The sequence below is a fragment of the Watersipora subatra genome, chromosome 9 (assembly GCF_963576615.1).
Source record: "Watersipora subatra chromosome 9, tzWatSuba1.1, whole genome shotgun sequence".
NCBI lineage: Eukaryota > Metazoa > Bryozoa > Gymnolaemata > Cheilostomatida > Watersiporidae > Watersipora > Watersipora subatra.
Genome location: NC_088716.1, coordinates 13,619,327 through 13,640,967, shown reverse-complemented (window position 1 = coordinate 13,640,967; position 21,641 = coordinate 13,619,327). Strand labels below are relative to the sequence as shown.

Here is a 21,641-nt window from a genome sequence, read left to right as displayed (position 1 = left end):
TTGACGCATCCTATCTCTGGTCTCCTTAACCTTACTTACTCTTGGATTTTCTAATGGATTAAAACGAAGTGACGAACTATAGCCATCATTGATAATTTTTGAATCCTGTTGACTTTTAAATTGGTTCCTTTTGTACTCGTCTTCAGAAACCAAAAAAAATTTTGTTGTGTACTTAGGAAAGCTCATCTTCCTGCTGAATGATTAATACAAGTTGAGGGATGGCTTTATGATCCGTTTCAATAATCCTCTTCCGTTTTGCAAAATCTTTCGTGTATATTTAAGCGGTTTGTATCCATCGATAATATTCATCAACTCCTTTTTATGTTGACTCAGAGAATGGTATTGATTTTTCGTTAAAGGTACATTCCCATATATAATATTTTTAACAATTTCAAGTAATGTTCTAATTACTTCTTCTTTCATATGAGGTAAAGCAGAACTTGCAAGTTCATCTGTAAGACTGTTCAGTATTTGCAGAATTACTCTGTTTTTTTTTCATTCTCTTAGAAAGTGGAGAATTATCCATGATAACTTAATTATCTTCTTTTTCGTGGTTTAAACAATCCTCCGAGCAATGGTTCAACTAATCCTGGGAGTATAGCACCCGCGATCGGACCTTGTAAAGCCGATAAAAACCCTCCTTTTTGCAAAAGTTGTTTCTTTTCCAAATTCGATGTTCTAGGACTAATCAGTCGAGCGATGTTCGTACTTTGTCGACTCAAAGCTTTATACTGAGCATCAATTAGTCGTTCTTTTCTTTTAATGAGTAATTTCACACAATCAATAATTGCTAAAATTAAATCCGTTTTAGCATTTTTAATAATTGATTGTTGAGAAGAAATAGAATCTCCAACTAGAGATAATAAAGTTAGTAAATTTCGTTGAATTCTTTTTGTTTCAGCCATATCTATGTGATAATTTTAGTGATGTTATAGTAATCACTCAGAGGAAGATACAGAAGTAGTATGGTGATTATTTAAAGAGAACTTGGAATATATACTTGTTTTATTTAATTATGGAATACCAATCAAAATCGTTTGCCTAATTAGGCTTATAAATAATCATAGGCGTAGAGTCAACAGGAGGGAAATTTCCCATAATTCTCATTGTATCATCGGTTTCTTGTCGGAGGTCCAGTCTCATGAAGGAATATGGTGAAGATGTTGCATCTCGGTAGGATTCCTGAAAATATTTAACTTGTCCAGGAAAAACTTGTTTTCCTAAAAATGTGATTGATGTAGAATCCCTGGGGTTTTTTCCTATAAAAAAATAGTGACTATTCAACGAAATTGTTCTAAGTTTACCAAAGAATAAGTTTTGTGTAATAGTAAAAATACTAATATTTAGATGGTGACTTTCTCGAGTATACAAATTGTTAGCCATCTTGATATTTGATGATAATTCCTCCATTAGATCATCAATGATCATCCATCTATTTTCTCCATCTTTGGGAAAAGTACTCGGATCTTTCAATCCTTCATGAAATTCCACTCCTTTCATATCCTCAAAAGCTTCCTGCCATATTCCATAGCAATATATAATTTCGATTGGAGAAGGGGTAGATATTAATTGAGATTGTTCAATCAACCGTTTAACGAGTTGAGTTTTTCCTGATCCTGTTGGTCCTGTTATCATAGATGTGAAAGGAGAATGTAACCTCACATCAATTGATTGTAGTCCGTCTTTCTCCATGTTTTGATAATTACTAACATTGAAGTTTTCATTTCAACTAATTATAATGATGAGGAGATGTTTCAAAAATCACACTTTCATTATTCATAAGATTTTGAAAAAATACTTCTACATAGTTCACAGTAGTATTCATCTTTTCTCCTGTAATCCGAATAAAAAAATATTCAATCAAAGATGAAGCTACAGTTATTGCAAGTAATATTAAAACCACTCCAAAAAATTGAAGCAAACTTTGTTGAAGCGGTTTTGATGTAGATTTAGTGATGTTATCAAAATGTTTATGTAATAATACAGCCTCTTCAACTAATCCATCTGTATTATCTTTTTCTTCTTCGCAAGATTTGTAAACTTTAGAATTATCCTTATGAATAGTTTCCATAATTTTATATATTTTTATATTCCTTCTAGTTGAACGAAATTTTTCATAATGAATAAATCATTCGACTTTCCCTTTTCTTATTACTCATCTTTAAAGAGTTTTATAACGAAGGGAGACTTAACCGATTCCACGAATAGACACGCCCGAACTCGTCCAACATCAGCGTTCATTCAACCGAAACGACATAACACCGTTCACCCACCGGTCGCCAACCCCAACCATTCGACGATCGATCGCTCAACTCGTCGACACCCGAACCCCAAACCCATCGCATCGAAACCCGAAACCATCGCCCTCTTCACGTCATCCTTCCCACAATTCCTCTCGACCAGCACCGCATCCTTCCCACAATTCCTCTCAAACTTCATAACCTTAGCTCCCAACACTCACACGCCTACCCCTCCAAACTTTCCATCAGACAACACCATTCTCCGAGGTTCTCGGGCTAAAATGTACCCAAAATCTCACTTTAAGTGCAAACGTGTGTAGATCTGCTCTCTACATACTACTTCTAGTTACTTATAGTTATTATTTATCATTCTCTTGTCTTTAGACAGACAGAAGGACAGATACACATGGCTTTTATAGTAGTAGATTGTTTAGTTACTTATAGTTATTATTTATCATTGTCTTGTCTTTAGACAGACAGAAGGACAGTCTCTCACATTACTCTTATTATAGTAAGGGTTGTGGCAGCAAGCAATACTAGTATTTTGTAATTGGCTTTCAAGGAAGAAACTAAATACAAATTATCAATCTTTGTCATCAAGTCCTGCCTTGGTGTAATTAAATAATTTTGCAGAGTATTTCTTTTGAATCTTTTGCCAAAAAATGCTAGTTTTTCATTATTTTCAAAAATGATGCACCTAGTTGAACATTTGTAGGACCTCCTTAAACTGTTTATTAAACTTTAGAGTTATCTCATCCTGCACTGAAGGAACACAATCCTCAGGTTTTACAATATTAGTGAAGGAAGAACAGCAGATTGAAAGTAGAATGTATCAAGTGGAGACAATAAGACCTGATACGAACAGGTTTGATTATGAGATTATATCTACTGATGAGTAATTACTTATTAGCTAAGTAATTTCATTACTTTATTACCTGAGCGCAAGTTTGATGAGAATTTATTAGCAAATAATATGTAAACTTTGTTTGACTGACATCGCTTCATAATTTCTATCATGTACCTCAACTGGTATTCAAGTAGCACAAATTAACAGAAAGAGTTTTTACATTCCTAATATGTACAGAAGAACCAGCAAATCATACAATTTTTAAGTATAAATATTCAGGAGTTGTCTGTTCAACATCTGTTGTGTTGCCAGACGACACATTGGTTGGATCAAAAAATTTTTTTAAATTAGCTGTTTGTTAGTAATAGTTTCTCTTATCTTTAATTGTGTACATTTACTGAGGGGGTTTTGAGCAGAATATTTAGCAGAAAGCAAGCAAAACATTTCATGTGGTTTTGTAACCAGAAAAACTCAGAGGCTCAGCAAACAAGTGATGATTCTTCCTTCCAATTTGGAAATGAATTGCCGCAGCAATAGGATGCTGCAATTGAGTTTCAATCAATTTTTAGTTCGGTATAGCGATATTTAATTAGTACACCTGGTGCCACTAAGCAGTATATTGGATGTCACCATTATAGGCCGACTGTCACTAGTATATACAGGGTGTCAATATTACATGCTGGGTGTCATTTACGCGCCCCTTGAGAAAGGTTTCTCAGTTATTAATTGACCAGCTTTTGTAATTTTTAATCTGTATTTGAATAGATCATCTTCAATGTGAAGTTGCACTGTTTTCACTGATAACAAATATCTCTGTAAAGTTGCCAAAGCTCCTCATTTTCATGGCTTAGAGTTACCAAATGAGACACATTTCAGAAACCTTTTTATATTGTGTTATGATTTGTCTTCCCTTGCTAGAATATCTCATAGTGACCAATAAGAGCTGTTTATTTTGGAAATATTATATAATGTAATAATGAGTATGTCACGTTTGGAGTATACTATAGCATTTGTAGTTCTGTAAGTAACAGCTTGTGAGTAAATGGAGCTACTGCTGTGTTGGTATTTACAGGTTATGTCTCTGAAAGATATGATGCTCATGGTTCCTTTTTTATAAGAGCTCTTGTGGAAGCTTTCTACAAACACAGGTGTCATCGGGATGTAAAGAGGCTGTTTGAGGAGCAGGTACTACCTAATAATAGCTATAATAGTGTCAATAACTCTCTTTATTCATTTTTCACTTCTGACTAAACAGTATCTTAGTGAATACTGTTATACTTTGAGGTGTTTCTCTCAGCTTCTTAGACACCACAGATTTGTTAAGTAGGTTTTATTATTTGATAAACCGTAAGAAAACTCTGTTAATTTCATGACTCGGGAAATAAAATTGTATAGTGACATTTATCCGGTACACTGAAGTATCCTTCACCTTGTAGATAACAAAGAAGGTGAGAGCAAAAAGCATAGAGGTTAACAACAGATATCCAAGAATAAGCAGACAGCAGCCTACCTTGATGTGTTTACCAACTGATGGTTAAAAGCTCTACCTATATCCTGGCTACACGCCTCCACTACCTGAAAAACAATAGAACACTTTTCTGTTTGGTTATTTCATCACAAGCTCTTGCACAGGAGTTATTGTGTATAGAAGACAACTTCCAATTTATTTATATCAATGTGTTCTCATTTGTTTATAACGATATTGTGACTTGTCTATTTTAATATTATAATCAAATGGCTGGTATCAACTATTCAATAAAGTTTCACTTGAATCTGCATCACTCTAGTAATTTGTCAATATAGTATGTTATTTTTGTCTAAGATGTTGTACAGATAGCTTCAGTTCAAAATGCCACAAAACTGCAATTCTATAAATTTTGCCAATCACACACGATTACTACTACACGGTTTTATGATAAAAAGTTGGCTCATAATCTACCATCTGTATTACTTGAGTAGTCAAGATTTTAGTAAGCAACTGTTGAATACATAGCAGAATACTTACGTTTGTGCCAGTCAAGATTTTGTTTTAGGAAATTAGGACATTTTAGAGAAATTTTAGAAATTTGAGAGATGCTAAAAATAGTGTTTAGAACTCAGGTAGTTAACCACCTACATGGCTTCTCATTTAGACCTGGTATACTTGTATGTCATGTTTTATTAGAACCATGACTGAGATAATCAGAAATAGAGGATGTAATTATTGAGGAGTTGTCACACCTGTCACGTTATTAAAAGAATCACTAAATTTACTTTTAGTGATTCCGTTTGACGCTTTTCATTTACAGTAACCCAAAATCCTAAAACTTTCCAAAGTTTGTTGCAAAACCCGCTTTTGTAAATAAAACTAAGCTAGAGTAAGGTCGATATTTCCAGTGCGTTTTTTTCTGTTGCGTGCGGCGGTTAGTTTAGTATGAGATTAAAACCGCATTTCTTAATTAAGGTATGGACTACTCTACTAATGCAGTGCTGATCGTCTGATTTTTGCTTGTCATACAATTTACCGCTTTTAGAAAATATTTCAGACTCATATAACGTTGTACTAATGCAATGATGTTTGGTATCTAGCCTATTTTTATAAGGTTTTTGACTATTGATAATAAAACAGTGTGTGTACTCATTTGCTTATGAGTGGTGTTCGAGTTTTTGATGGATTTGTTTTCTACCGAGCTCATACGTGTGAGAATTGTCCAGCGAATTGAGCCTGTTGGTTAGCAATTTTATCGTTTGGCATGGTTACGAAAAGGCTGACCTAACTTATCTCCAACTGGTCATGGATCTCTAAATAAATATACATTGGAAAGTTGAGAAGTTGTTCTACAAGTTGATTATAATTGCTCGAAATTAACCCATGAAAATCCTTTGGGCTGCACTGCAAAAATTTGGAGCTTTCAATTTTTATTTCGTTATTTTAAATGTGAATGCATATTTTTGATTCTATTCCAATAGTTATTTATAAGTATTTGAAACATGACACGATTTATTTCAATTCTCATCGAAAAATTAACAATTCAATTCTCAATTCGTTTGCATCATATGCCCTGTAAGAACTGATTCGATTCTCAATTAAGTGCAAAAGCATCAATTCAATTCTTTAACTATCATCACTTCAATGACTCCCTTCAATTCAATTCTCCCAAATAAACAAAATCAAATTTCTATCAATTCTTACAAAAATTCACTTCTTGCAATATATCGCAATAACATTAAACCACAATTGCTAATTTAGCTACACATTTAGCTCAGGCTATTGACTGCTTGTGCAGCAAATATCAACTATTTCATCAGGGATTTCATTGCTTTTTTGAGCGGAATTAAATCATGCCTTCCATTTTGTGCTGGCATACACTTGGTATTTTTGTGGCTAAAGCAGAGTTCGGCTAGCACAATAGTTCTGCACAAGAGTCAATGCATGTGTAAAAAGGAATGTTTAATGTTTTTTGTAGTTTAGTGAAACTGCAAAAAAATTGCTATTTTTCAAGCAGTTTGACTAAAATGCAGACACACATTATTTATTATAAAAATGTAGTAGCCAAAAATATCATTGGTCCAGTGTTAAAGGTTGATTTGCAACAAAATTTTTTCCTGTCTGTTCAATACCTTCCACAGTGTCTTCTGACCCCAACACATTTTCTGTACAGCTGAACTAATCGATACAGCGGTCAAACAATTTTTTTAGCTGAGCTAAACTTTAACACATTGTCATTAATAATACAAATTTTTTGCATGAATAAAATGAAACTTTTAACCATGTGACCAGCTTGTTCATGTCTGCAAAGCACAAGTTTTATCCTTCAAATATTAATACAAATTTTGTCGTACAAATCAAAGCTTAGTTGCTATAATACAAAATTAGAAAATTTTTTTTGAGGCTATACCTGATTTTAAAAATATCGATGAAATACTGAATCTAGACGGGTTTAGACATGGGATTAGTACGATGGGACAAGTCCCTTAGTACGATGTAACCGGTTTCTAAAGAAAAGGGTTAAAGATGTAGTTGCGTCAAATTTAAGTTGATCTTAAAAGAAAGTATTTTTTTTTCTCTATCAGTTGATATGTTGTTTGTTGTGTTACGCGATCACATTGCCAAGATATTTGAAGATTAAAACCGAAAAAATCTGATCGCCGTAAAAACGCTCAGGCCACCCAAACGTGCCCAGACTTGCCCAAAATGATGTCACGCGTTTGGCAACCAGTCTCTATCTCTCGTATTCACATCGGGTATTTGCGATAAAAGTCTAGTCTTACGTGGCTCTATTGGCATATATCTTATTTTGTATTTGCTCATGTTGGCTAGAATAAAATTTTAAATCCTGCTGCAGATGCATTATTATGAATGTTTCAAAGGCCTCAAATAACGAAAATTGAAAATTTGTTCTACTCACTTTCTCCAAATGTTGTGTATTTGGATTTATATTTGTATTATAGCAAACTAAGTTGCTATAATACAAATTTACAAACAAATCATTGGATTTAAACAATATCGATTGAATACTGAATCTAGACGAGTTTAGACATGGGATTAGTACGATGGGACAAGTCCCTTACTAGGATGTAACCGGTTTCTAAAGAAAAAGGTTAAACAGTTTCTGTGGTAAATGTTATATATCTATATTTAATAATCACTACCAGCAGTACTATCTATATATATTTCTCAAAGTATTCCTGTCTTCTTCTGTATGTATACATGTGGATATGTTGGTACTCATTCCGGCGATAGATCTTAAAATCTTGGAATAAAGATAAAAAAGCCGTTTGCCTGATAGACGCGCTATCCACTGGACCACAGAAATCGAATTGCTACCTTGCCAATATAAATCAGTACATGAGAGCAAATACCCAACTGATTTGTGTACAATGCGGGTTATAGCATAACGTCACGAGAAGCTGTTCGTTTACATTATTAAACTGGCTGATAGCGCGAAACTCTCACTACTTCTCGTTGTTTATAAGACAAAACACTTTTCTCATGATATGTAGTTTGAAAGTTAGAATGGCAAATGTTGTTATATGTTAAATACAAATCAATTTTCTGTCCAAAGATTTCTATTACCCGGGCTACGTCGGGTAGCACAGGTAGTACCCAGCATTGCCCGGGTAGCGCAGCTAGTATATAAATAAATCTCAGCGTCTGTCCGTCTGTACAATCATAGTGGAAAGTTTTAGAAACGAAAAATGGGCTTTGTACTGCGCCTTCAGTTTTAGAGGCAGTGTGCTTACCCAATCGACTAGGTATCAAACTGAGCATAGCAATTAATAATAATGAAGATATTCATTACGTTGGTTAAAATATATGATGTGTTGGTAAAATATATATGATGTTGCATCACATGTAACGATTACCGGCTGGCCTCACGGCTCAATGCCCGCGTTGCACGGGTAATAAAAAAAATCTTGTAAACAATTGCAGGTAATGTAGTGTAAAAGTAATATAGTTGGTAAGGTAATGCAGATAAGTTAATGTATATAAACTGTTCTTTATTACCCGTGCAAATTCGAGGAATTCAGCTGGTGCATATACATGTATATACTTATGCAGGTAGTAATGATCATAGTTGTCAATCAACTCAAAAATTACCTGGTAGAACAAATGACTAGTATTTATATATAGCCATGTCTTGTCAATTAGTTAACTTTAACAATTAGGTAATAATTTATATTTATAAATGTATAATTTTATGTATATAGCTATTTATTTTTGTATTAGTTAACTGGCAGTAGAGCTCTGAGAGAATGTCGACCATGTCGCACATTAGCTTACCAATTGTGAAAGTTAGAGAATTGCTAACACATATGCAAACTATGCTATGCAACCGTATGATATTCTATGAACAATTGCTAGACAAATAAAATACTTCCTATAGTATACTAAGCACACTCTGAGTGCATTTTTATACAATCATAAAATATAGTGTGCTATACTAGGACTTTCTTGATGTTCATGTTAGCTATGATGTTTCTTCACAGTATAAACTTATACTATACCTTTGTACAGTATACTGTTTATATGTAATATACAAATCATGTCTTCCCTGATTTGACCAGGTCACCAATGCAGAGCAGTCAAATTTACAATTGTGTTTACTACTAACATGGTGAATGCTTCTATCCTAAGATTTACTAGATAATCTAGTAATTATCTATTATGACTTTATCCTAAACATTGCGATTCACACAATGTCATGCTTGCCCCAAAAATAAAATATCGTTGCAACTTAGCGTGGTCTTTTGGTGTTTTCTGTTAAACTTTGTTTCATTACCCAACAATGAAAAACAGCAGTCATCGATGATTTGGTACCTGTAAAAGGAATCACACAGAACTCTCTTTAAAAGAAGTTGATGGTAGAAATATAATTGTTTAGCTTTTCAAGAGCTATTAACGAAGCAAGCATCACTAGTATTTATAAATAGCCTTTAAAGATGTGGTTGCGTCAAAAAAAATCGATTTAATGAAATAAAGACCCATAAAAGGCTAAAACATCAGCTACAATTTGATGCCATTTATGTATTTGTAGACCAACCCTGTCCAGAGATATATGCGTTTGAATGAGGCCCTCTTTTAAAAAGCTCACGTTCCAGCGGGTGCTTCTTTCGTGACGTCACTAGTGATACATCTGAAAAGTAACCAGATAATCATTATATCATTTACGATACACATAACGTTGTAGTGTGGCGCATAACGTCACACAATCTAGCTTCACGGTCTGCACAGCTCATATCATGGCTCTTATTATAGTAAGTTTAGCTATATAGTCAAATTAGCCACGTTTGTCATTGGTAAATTAGTGAACCTAGCCAATGGCAACTACATTCCCTGCCACTGTTTATAAGCTGGTTTTATTACTCGTGCAATGCTGGACATTCATCCAGGATATGTAGAAAACCGTGTCATAGACTCAATGCAACAACTGCAGGTCATCTCTGATTAGAATATTTTTTGTCTCTAGATCAACCTAAGCAAGCCCATGTCTGAGATACTCTCTGATCTGAGCAAACATCCTGTCAAGACCAGGTTGAGTTTAACAGGAACTTTAGTGGTAGCCCGAGATATTGCTCATGCCAAGCTTAAGGAGAGGTTAGACAATGGAGAGGGCATGCCTGATTATATGCTGAAGTACCCAGTCTATTATGCAGGACCTGCTAAGACACCAGAGGTAGTTAATCTAGCCTAGTTTACAGGAAACATATAAATACAACTGTAGACTGGGTTGGTAAAGATATCAGAAGTTTGGTTAGACTGAAATCACTCTCTGGAACCTCTTCTGGTAGTCTATTAAGTTATGTATGAATAATTTGTATTTGTTTGTCTGTCTGTTTGTCCTCTGTAGAAATCTGCATGTGGTTTACTCTGATACTCCTCCAGGTTTTAGACAAAAAAAGTTGTTTTAAAGAAAATAACGCTGAACGCGATTTCGCAAAAAAGTTTGGCTTAGTTGAGTTTCAGCTGACCTCTGACCCTCATCTTATTAGATTGACGCTTCAATCCAAATTGGATCTAATCAGCTACCTGCCAAAACCCCAGAATAATTGTGCCAAGATAAATATAATAGATAGATTTCCCTTAAATAAATTACCTATTTGAGATTCTCCAACATATTTCTTTTTTGAAGTTTATATAAGGAGACGATCTCAGTTTGCTACTCCCATTTATAGTTTTTTATTGAATAAGACAAAATTGCTTAATAATATATCCAGAGATTAGTGTTATATTATTTGATTGTAATAATAATTGTAGAATATGACGAGATTGATGAATAAAGTTGAAAAGTAACCAAAGGTAAATTTCCTTTCATAGAAGTAATCCTGGAAACATGAGGTATTTTTGCTAGTCGTATCAAAAAAGCGTTTTCACCATAAAGTTCCCCGGGTAAGCTTATGGTCACAGAGTATATAATATGCTGTAAACATTTAGCCTTAGGGAACTTTGTAAAGCTATATATAAACTATATAAAGCTGAATATTATTTACCATATATTATTGCTTTATGCAGATTTTACAGCTGCTAATATGCCTTAGTTTCTTGTTTTAAACTGTTGACATATTATGTGTACTGTGTAACCCTGCTACATGTACCGCAATCTCTTTTGCAGTTAGAGTTGTTCACTCATGTTTCCAGAGTAGGACAACTACAAATGTGTGTGTAGGTTTCATTGTTTTTGAACTGATTAATGCTGAAATTATTGCCACTATGGAAACTATTAGTGTTGGGCTGGTATATAGTTTAGTGCCGGATAGGATATCCTTGCACTTTTTTATCGATTTTCCTGGTGTCGGTATCCTCGGTATTTACCATCTTCGGTATCCTTTGCCAACTCAGAAAGTTCGGTATTGTGGATATTGTAGTTCGGTATATGGTTGTGTTGTGTTTTCAGAATGTCTGAGAAAAAAATTGTGATTGCCAATGTGCGCTGAGAGACTCTTTTTGATTGTCATGTTCGTCAAAGAGGTGTTTTTGCAATTAATCATAACATCAATTGACGCACGATTGTAATCTCATTCCGTTACATGGCGATTGTGTGCGAGACGTCAATTGAGCTCTTTCATAAGCAGCTCATTCGTCGCATCACGTCGCTGGGAATGCTGTAGCCTGTCAAATACAAAAATCTATCCGGATAACCATTTACCGATAGGCTTTTACGGATAAATACCGATCATATCAAACCGGCCGCGGATAACTAGCTGTCAACGAAAATGATTGGTTTTCTCGGATACCGGGAATCCATTGGTGTCGTTAAGAGCAAATAACTCCTTACTGGCTCAACACTAGAAACTATGAAACTATTTTGTATTGCTGCTGACCTTTGCAGGATTATGCCTGTGGCTCATTCGAGTCAACAGCTGGGCGAATGGACTCATATGTTGCAAAATTTCAGGCTGCCGGCAGCAGCACATTCATGCTTGCCAAAGGAACTGGAATGAAGGCTGTAAGTATGACAGTTCCTGACAGGTGCTTGTGAATATATAAGTACAAGAGTTACAAGAAGCTAGTATCTGTCTGACAATAAGATGTATTCAGACAACACTCATCAGTAGGTCATGAATATGACAACTACTAACATAGGATTATTTAGATGACAAATGATGACAAAAGGATGACAACTCATGAATGTATCACATTCTAATACACTGCCTCACAGGCTTATATCTTGTCTCACAGGCTAATATCTTATCTCCAATGTTAATACCTGGTCTCACAGGCTAATGCCTTGTCTCACGGTTTAATGTCTTGTCTCACAGGCTACTGTTTTTGTTCACAGACTAAAATCTTGTCTCAAACGCTAATATCTTGGTTCGCAAGGTAATATTTTGTCTAACAAAATAATATACTGTCTCACCGGCTAATATCTTGTCTCACATGCTAATATCTTGTCTCACAGGCTAATATCTTATCTCACAGGCTAATATCTTGTCTCACACGCTAATATCTTGGTTCACAAGCTAATATTTTGTCTCACAGAATAATCTGTCTCATAGGCTAGCGACTTGTCTCACAGGCTAATATCTTGTCTCACAGGCTAATATCTTGTCTCGCAGTCTAATATCTTATCTCACAGGCTTATATATTGTCTCACAAGCTAATGCTTTGTCTCACAGGCTAATGCCTTGTCTCACAGGCTACTGTCTTTGTTCACATGCTAATATCTTGTCTCACATGTTAAAATCTTATATCACACGGTAATTTCTTGTCTCACACGCTAATATCTTGGTTCACAAGCTAATATTTTGTCTCACAGAATAATCTGTCTCATAGGCTAGCGACTTGTCTCACAGGCTAATATCTTGTCTCACAGGCTAATATCTTGTCTCGCAGTCTAATATCTTATCTCACAGGCTTATATATTGTCTCACAAGCTAATGCTTTGTCTCACAGGCTAATGCCTTGTCTCACAGGCTACTGTCTTTGTTCACATGCTAATATCTTGTCTCACATGTTAAAATCTTATATCACACGGTAATTTCTTGTCTCCCAGGCTAATATTTTGTATGATAGGCTTTTATCTTGTTTCACAGGTAAAGTAGGCCTGTAAGACACATGGAGGATTCTATTTAGGGTCAATAGGAGACCCTGCAGCAGTCTTGGCTCAGAACAACATTAAGGTGGAGGTGCTGGAATATCCAGAACTCGGTAGGTTTTTATATACAAGCAGTTCTCTATGTGTTTGTATGTAACACCATCCTTCCTATTGTCTTAGTTCATTGTAGTACAGATGCTCCCCAATTTACAGATGAGATGCGTTTCAGACAGTAGTTTGGTAAACGAATTTGTTCGTAAGTTGTCTTGCACTATAACTTGTGCAGTGAGTCTGGGCTAAATGATTATCATTATTTTTGCAAACGGTTTTTCAAATAGAAGATTGTAAAAGTTTTGCTCCGCAAAAACAATTATTTAGACACTAATATTGACTTGTTTGGCAGTGCAGAAAAGGAATTGAAGTCAGCAGACACTTTGAAAGGTTTTGAACAGCGAGAAAATAAAATCGTTCCAAAGAAAGCAATCAGAATGCAACCTGCCGAGCAAACGATGCAAAGATTTTTGTTCAAAAAGTATAATTTGAGTTTTTGCATGTATTATATTTATGGGTTGTTTATGTCACTTGTTTTTGAATATCTATTTGTAGCATTCGGTAAATATTAAAAAACTTATAAGCTTGCAGGTTTATAGCATATTATTTGATAGCATAATTGCTGTTATATAGACTCAGCTTACGATAGATCCTCTCTTATAACTTCTCTTCTATTGCACATAAAAAGTCAGTTGGGATGCAAACTGTAGCAAACATATCACTGAGTGTGATGAGCTTCCATGTAACACTGTTAAATATAGTTATAAAGATTTATAGGTTAGTGTCTGTAGGAACAACACCATTCGTATCTACCGTAGTGCGTAATATAAATGTTTGTATGCAGGTTAGCATCTGTAGGTCTTGACCGGACAGCTTTTTTTAACTCTGTTATTCCCTGTTGTGTTCAACACTGTTAGTCTCAGACGAGTTTAACAATGTTTGTCCCAGATGTGTTTAACCCTGTTAACCCATCTGGTTCATTTAGTATCTGACTCTAAGTGCAGGTGTGCCCAGCAGTGCAATTGGATCATGCTAATCCTTGTGTCATAAGTTTTTTGACATGTAAAGACAGGTTATTGGTCTCACAGTGTATAAGCAGAAAACAAGATGAGCTTAGAAACATTATATCCATTGACATGTTTACGTGCTGTCTATCCATCAGAAGATGTCATGTTATAGAGCAGCCATAACATCAGCATTATGAAAGTACTTCAGTATTTCAGTCAGCATGAGGACAGCTTATGTAACTTTATACAGTCTAATCACATTTGGTGATTCATAAAATATATTGACCCACACTATTATTATATGTAATGGAATTGTTCAGGCATATAGAGCTCAATTTTACATTGAAAAAACTTGAAATTCACAATTAAATTAAATTTTATTCGTAAAAGTTTATAAAGACCTTTTTTGTTTACTAACCTGTTCATTATGGCTTCTTATTTTGGAATAAATGTTCAACTCTGTTATGTAAAAAGTAGGCATATTTTCATCTCTTATTATTTTCATCTGGTGCCAACGTCATAATATTAATAATTATATTATTAATACTTTTTCAGCTTTTGATAATTTAAACTTTTAAATTTGTTATTATGTTATTTATACCAATAAAAGGGAATTGTTTTAATTCTTTTACTTAAATGGAGAACATGACAAATCATTTTAAAGTATGTTGGTTTACTATAGGTACAGGGCTGCTAAAGACAAGTTGATATCTTCGTTTAATGGGAGTTGTCTTATCTCGGTTTATTACTGCAAGAAAAAGAAAAATTATTCCAAAATCCATGTATAGTTTATATCAAGTCAACTCATTTAGTGGAATGATAGCTGTTTAAACTGGTTAAAGTCGGTACTTTTTGCTATGAATGCAAGTGTATCTAAATACTTTGGAAATTATCATATTTACTTTAAAGTACCTGGATGTGTGCGGCTGTTTCTGCAGCTTCATACATACCAGCTGCTCAAGCAGGAAGTAGGACTTTATAATCTTTTTTGAAGTCTGATTTTTTTTCAATTTATAGTTATTCTTTATAATTCTCTTGACTTGGATTTAGACAGACAGAAAGACAGACATACACCGCTCTTATTATAGTAAAGATTGTGGCAGCAAGCAATACTAGTATTTTGTAATTGGCTTTCAAGGAAGAAACTAAATACAAATCATCAATCTCTATCATCAAGTACTGCCTTGGTGTAATTAAATAATTTAGCAGAGCATTTTTTCTGAATGTTTTGCCGAAAATGCTTTTCAAAAAATGAAAAAGTTTTTCATTATTTTCAAAAATGATGCACAAAGTTGAACATTTGCAGGAGCTCCTCAGCCGGTCCATTCTACTTTAGAGTTATCTCATCCTACACTGAAGGAACACAATCCTCAGGTTTTCCAATGCTATTGAGTGAAAAACAGTAGAGTGAAAGAGTAGAATCCATCAAGTGGAGACAATAAGACTTGATACGAACAGGTTTGATTATGAGATTATATCTACTGATGAGTAAATACTTATTAGCTAATCAAATTCATTACTTTATTACCCGTGCGCAAGTTTGATGAGAATTTAATAGCAAATAATATGTAAACTTTGTTTGACTGACATCAGTTCCCAATTTCTATCATGTACCTCAACTGGTATTCAAGTAGCACAAATTAACAAAGATAATTTTTACATTCCTAATATGTACAGAAGAACCAGCAAATCATAAAATTTTCAAGTATAAATATTCAGGAGTTGTCTGTTCAACATCTGTTGTATTGCCAGACAACACATTGGTTGGATCCAAAGATTTTTTTAAATTAGCTGTTTGTTGGTAATAGTTTCTCTTATTTTTAATTGTGTACATTTACTCAGGATGTATTGAGCAGAATATTTAGCAAAAAGCAAGCACAAAACTTCAACTGGTTTTGTAACCAGAAAAACCCAGAGGCTCAGCAATGAAGTGATGATTTTTCCTTCCAATTTGGAAATGAGTTGCCACAGCATTGAGTTTGAGCAATTGAGTTTCAATCAATTTTTAGTTTGGTATAGTGATATTTAATTAGTACACTTGGTGTCACTAAGCAGTATATTGGATGTCACCATTATAGGCCGACTGTCACTAGTATATACCGGGTGTCAATATTACATGCTGGGTGTCATGTATGCGCCCCTTGAAAAAGGTTTCTCAGTTTTTAATTGACCAGCTGTTGTAATTTTTAATCTGTATTTGAATAGATCATCTTCAATGTGAAGTTGCATTGTTTCCACTGATAACAAATATCTCTGTAAAATTGCCAAAGCTCCTCATTTTCATGGCTTAGAGTTACCAAATGAGACAAACATTTCAGAAACCTTTTTATATTGTGTTATGATTTGTCTTCCCTTGCTAGAATATCTCATAGTGACCAATAAGAGCTGTTTATTCTGCAAATATTATATAATGTAATAATGAGTATGTCATGTTTGGAGTATACTATGGCATTTCTAGTTCTGTAAGTAACAGCTTGTGAGTAAATGGAGCTACTGTTGTGTTGGTATTTACAGGTTATGTCTCTGAAAGATATGATGCTCATGGTTCCTTCTTTATAAGAGCCCTTCTTGAAGCTTTCTACAAACACAGCTGTCATCGGGATGTAAAGAGGCTGTTTGAGGAGCAGGTACTACCTAATAATAGCTATAATAGTGTCAATAACTCTCTTTATTCATTTTTCACTTCTGACTAAACATTATCTTAGTAAATATTATTATACTTTGAGGTGTTTCTCTCAGCTTCTTCGACACCGCAGATTTGTTAAGTAGGTTTTATTATTTGATAAACCGTAAGAAAACTCTGTTAAATTCATGACTCAGGAAGTAAAATTGTATAGTGACATTTATCCGGTACACTGAAGTATCCTTCACCTTGTAGATAACAAAGAAGGTGAGAGCAAAAAGCATAGAGATTAACAACAGATATCCAAGAATAAGCAGACAGCAGCCCACCTTGTTGTGTTTACCAACTGATGGTTAAAAGCTCTACCTATATCCTGGCTACACGCCTCCACTACCTGAAAAACAATAGAACACTTTTCTGATTGACTATCTTATCACAAGCTCTTGCACAGGAGTTATTGTGTATAGAAGGCAACTTCCAATTTATTTATATCAATGTGTTCTCATTTGTTTATAACGATATTGTGACTTGTCTATTTTAATATTATAATCAAATGGCTGGCATCAACTATTCAATAAAGTTTCACTTGAATCCGCATCACTCTAGTAATTTGTCAATATAATATGTTATTTTTGTCTAAGATGTTGTACAGATAGCTTCAGTTCAAAATGCCACAAAACTGAAATTCAATAAATTTTGCCAATCACACACGATTACTACCACACGGATTTATGATAAAAAGTTGGCTCATAATCTACCATCTGTATTACTTGAGTAGTCAAGATTTTAGTAAGCAACTGTTGAATACATAGCAGAATACTTACGTTTGTGCCAATCAAGATTTTGTTTTAGGAAATTAGGACATTTTAGAGAAATTTTAGAAATTTGAGAGATGCTAAAAATAGTGTTTAGAACTCAGGTAGTTAACCACCGACATGGCTTCTCATTTAGACCTGGTATACTTGTATGTCATGTTTTATTAGAACCATGACTGAGATAATCAGAAATAGAGGATGTAATTATTGAGGAGTTGTCACACCTGTCACGTTATCAAAAGAGTCACTAAATTACTTTTAGTGATTCCGTTTGACGCTTTTCATTTACAGTAACCCAAAATCCTAAAACTTTCCAAAGTTTGTTGCAAAACCCGCTTTTTTAAATAAAACTAAGCTAGAGTAAGGTCGATATTTCCAGTGTGTTTTTTTTCTGTCGCGTGCGGCGGTTAGTTTAGTATGATATTAAAACCGCATTTCTGAATTAAGGTATGGACTACTCTACTAATGCAGTGCTGATCATCTGATTTTTGCTTGTCATACAATTTACCGCTTTTAGAAGATATTTCAGGCTCATATAAAGTTGTACTAATGCAATGATGTTTGGTATCTAGCCTATTTTTATAAGGTTTTTGACTATTGATAATAAAACAGTGTGTGTACTCATTTGCTTATGAGTGGTGTTGAGTTTTTGATGGATTTGTTTTCTACCAAACTCATACGTGTGAGAATTGTCCAGCGAATTGAGCCTGTTGGTTAGCAATTTTATCGTTTGGCATGGTTACGAAAAGGCTGACCTAACTTATCTCCAACTGGTCATGGATCTCTAAATAAATATACATTGGAAAGTTGAAAAATTGTTCTACAAGTTGATTATAATTGTTCGAAATTAACCCATGCAAATCCTTTGGGCTGCACTGCAAAAATTTGGAGCTTTCAATTTTTATTTCGTTATTTTAAATGTGAATGCATATTTTTGATTTTATTCCAATTGTTATTTTTAAGTATTTGAAACATGACACGACTTATTTCAATTCTCATCGAAAAATTAACACTTCAATTCTCAATTCGTTTGCATCATATGCCCTGTAAGAACTGATTCGATTCTCAATTAAGTGCAAAAGCATCAATTCAATTCTTTAACTATCATCACTTCAATGACTCCCTTCAATTCAATTCTCCCAAATAAACAAAATCAAATTTCTATCAATTCTTACAAAAATTCACTTCTTGCAATATATCGCAATAACATTAAACCACAATTGCTAATTTAGCTACACATTTAGCTCAGGCTATTGACTGCTTGTGCAGCAAATATTAACTATTTCATCAGGGATTTCATTGCATTTTTGAGCGGAATTAAATCATGCCTTCCATTTTGTGCTGGCATACACTTGGTATTTTTGTGGCTAAAGCAGAGTTCGGGTAGCACAATAGTTCTGCACAAGAGTCAATGCATGTGTAAAAAGGAATGTTTAATGTTTTTTGTAGTTTAGTGAAACTGCAAAAAAATTGCTATTTTTCAAGCAGTTTGACTAAAATGCAGACACACATTATTTATTATAAACATGTAGTAGCCAAAAATATCATTGGTCCAGTGTTAAAGGTAGACTTGCAACAAAAAATTTTTCCTGTCTGTTCAATACCTTCCACAGTGTCTTCTGACCCCAACTCCTTTTCTGTACAGCTGAACTAGTCAATAAAGCGGTCAAACAATTTTTTGCTGAGCTAAACTTTAACCCGTTGTCATTTAAAATACAATTTTTTTGCGTTAATTAAATGAAACTTCTAACCATGTGACCAGCTTGTTCATGTGCGGAAAGCACAAATTATATCTTTCAAATATTAATACAAATTCTGTCATACAAATCAAAACTAAGTTACTTTAATTCAAATTTACAAACAAATCATTGGATTTAAACAATATCGATTGAATACTGAATCAAGACGGGTTTAGACATGGGATTAGTACGATGGGACAAGTCCCTTACTACGATGTAACCGGTTTCTAAAGAAAAGGGTTAAACAGTTTCTGTGGTAAATGTTATATAAATTTATATATAGCCATGTCTTGTTAATTAGTTAACTTTAATCATTAGTTAACAATTTATATTTGTATATAGCTATATATTGTGTTGGATCCTGCGACCAACACGTAGAGGCGACCTGGGTCGGCTTACTCTACCGGTCTGCATTCACTCTCCACAGGGGCCGTGTAAGTGTTGCCCGTTGACCAACACGCGGAGGCGACTAGGTCGGCTTACACCACCGGTCTACTACAACCACCTTACACGGGGAATCGCTCCCTGAGTGATATTATGCTCGTTCGACAAGGTCGACCTGAGGTCGACCGGGGTCGACAGCGTTTCTATACTCTACTCCCAAAGCACAGTCCGTAGACTGAGGCTTGGAGTAAATAAGTGCTCAGTGTGATTCTGTTATTGAGCAAGGTAGCAGAAGAGTGTGGGTCCAAATGCAAAGCATGTATTGAACAACGTAAATGAGCCGAGGCTCTGCCTTAAATACAGCTGAATATGCAAATAAGGTAGCAAAGGCCAGCCTCCTTTAGGGGCGTGGTTACATAAATGAAAAAGAGAATACAACTCCAAATGATATAAAGAAAAAAGGAGATGGCAACATACGTTTCCATCACACACGCCGCCCCTATAGACGACCATCGGCTATATAAAACAAACCAAAAAGAAAAGAAAAAAATAAAATAATATGAGAGAACACCAACTAACTAAAACGTACCAAGAAAAATAGGGATAAACAATGTCTTTCGGTCGCATCTTCTATGGGGTCGATATTCGGTTCGCCAGGTCTTCTAGACGACGGGCCGTCCTCTGACCTTGACCTCTGGTGGCTTCTCCCGATTGGACGGCGCTAGTGTCGTAATCAGCCAAATACGCGGGAGGCCTTCTGATTCGTTGGGGCCGTGATGCATTCCCAGCCCCGGTATCACTAGCCTGAGCTCCCGTATTTTCCGTGGCCCTTTCCTCCTCGGGTATCAACTCGCCGCCAGGGTCGGGGTCAATCATCGAGGTAGGATTGTGTTCCCCTGGGGGAACCAAGGGATCTCCCCTGGGAAATCGAAGTGCTTCTGACCTTCCTGGCGACTGAGGTAGTCGCAACTCCGTTAGTTGGCTAGGCAGGGGCAACTCTGGAATAACTACTTCTGGGTTATCGTTTCCTCGTGCGACTTGCCTTCTGGGTCGGCCCCTCATGTTGGGACGGCGAGCAGGCTCGACCTCAACCGGGGCTCGTCCTTGTTGCACCGGACTGGGGCGACAGAGTCGTAACCTTCCCTCTGCTTGGATAGATCGCTGTCCATACTTCTCTATCTCGTAAGTGTGGTTTTCGTGACTTCTTAACACGCGATAGGGCCCCAAGTACTTGGCCGCTAGCTTCGGGTTTTCCCCTCTTCTCCGCCGCTTGCTTAGCAACCACACGAGGTCACCCTCATTGAATAACGGAGGCTCTCTCGCGTCAGTTGACACAATTTCTTTTTGCCTATCTCGGAGGAGAGTATGGGCTTGTATCAATCGGTCGTGGACAGTCTGCACATACTCATGTATGCTTGCGAATGATTCTAGTCTATTCCCATACAGCAACTGGTCAGGAAGACGTAGTTCCCGACCCAACATCAAATAGTTGGGTGTTTCTTTAGTGGCGGAGTGTGGTAACCCTCGCAGCGTCCGCATGATTTGTGGCAGTAGTTGGTCCCAATCTTCCTGTCCTCTGCCCAGCAAGAGAGCTCGTAGGGAGTCACCCAACACACGATTGTTTCTCTCAACCACCCCATTCCCTTCGGGGTGGTACGGGGTGGTCCGAGATTTATCGACTCCCCACAAGTCGCATAGCTCCTGGAATAATGAGGACTCGAATTGGCTCCCCTGGTCGGTATGGATAATCTCGGGTAGCCCGAAGTAACTAAATATCCTCTCGTCTAGGATCTGGGCTACCGTTGGGGCTGTAGCGTCGGGGATGGCTAAAGCATCTGACCACCTAGTGAAGTGATCAGTGAGCACCAACACCCAACTATTTCCTCGAGGGGTCGGAGGCAGGGGTCCCACCAAGTCTA

General features: G+C 35.7%; 1 pseudogene; it reads left to right on the top strand.

Moving 5' to 3' along the window:
- The window catches only part of LOC137404803 (fumarate hydratase class I, aerobic-like), a 51,561-nt pseudogene extending 34,420 nt beyond the window's left edge, over positions 1-17,141 (top strand).
- Positions 17,142-21,641: the final 4,500 nt, after the last annotated feature.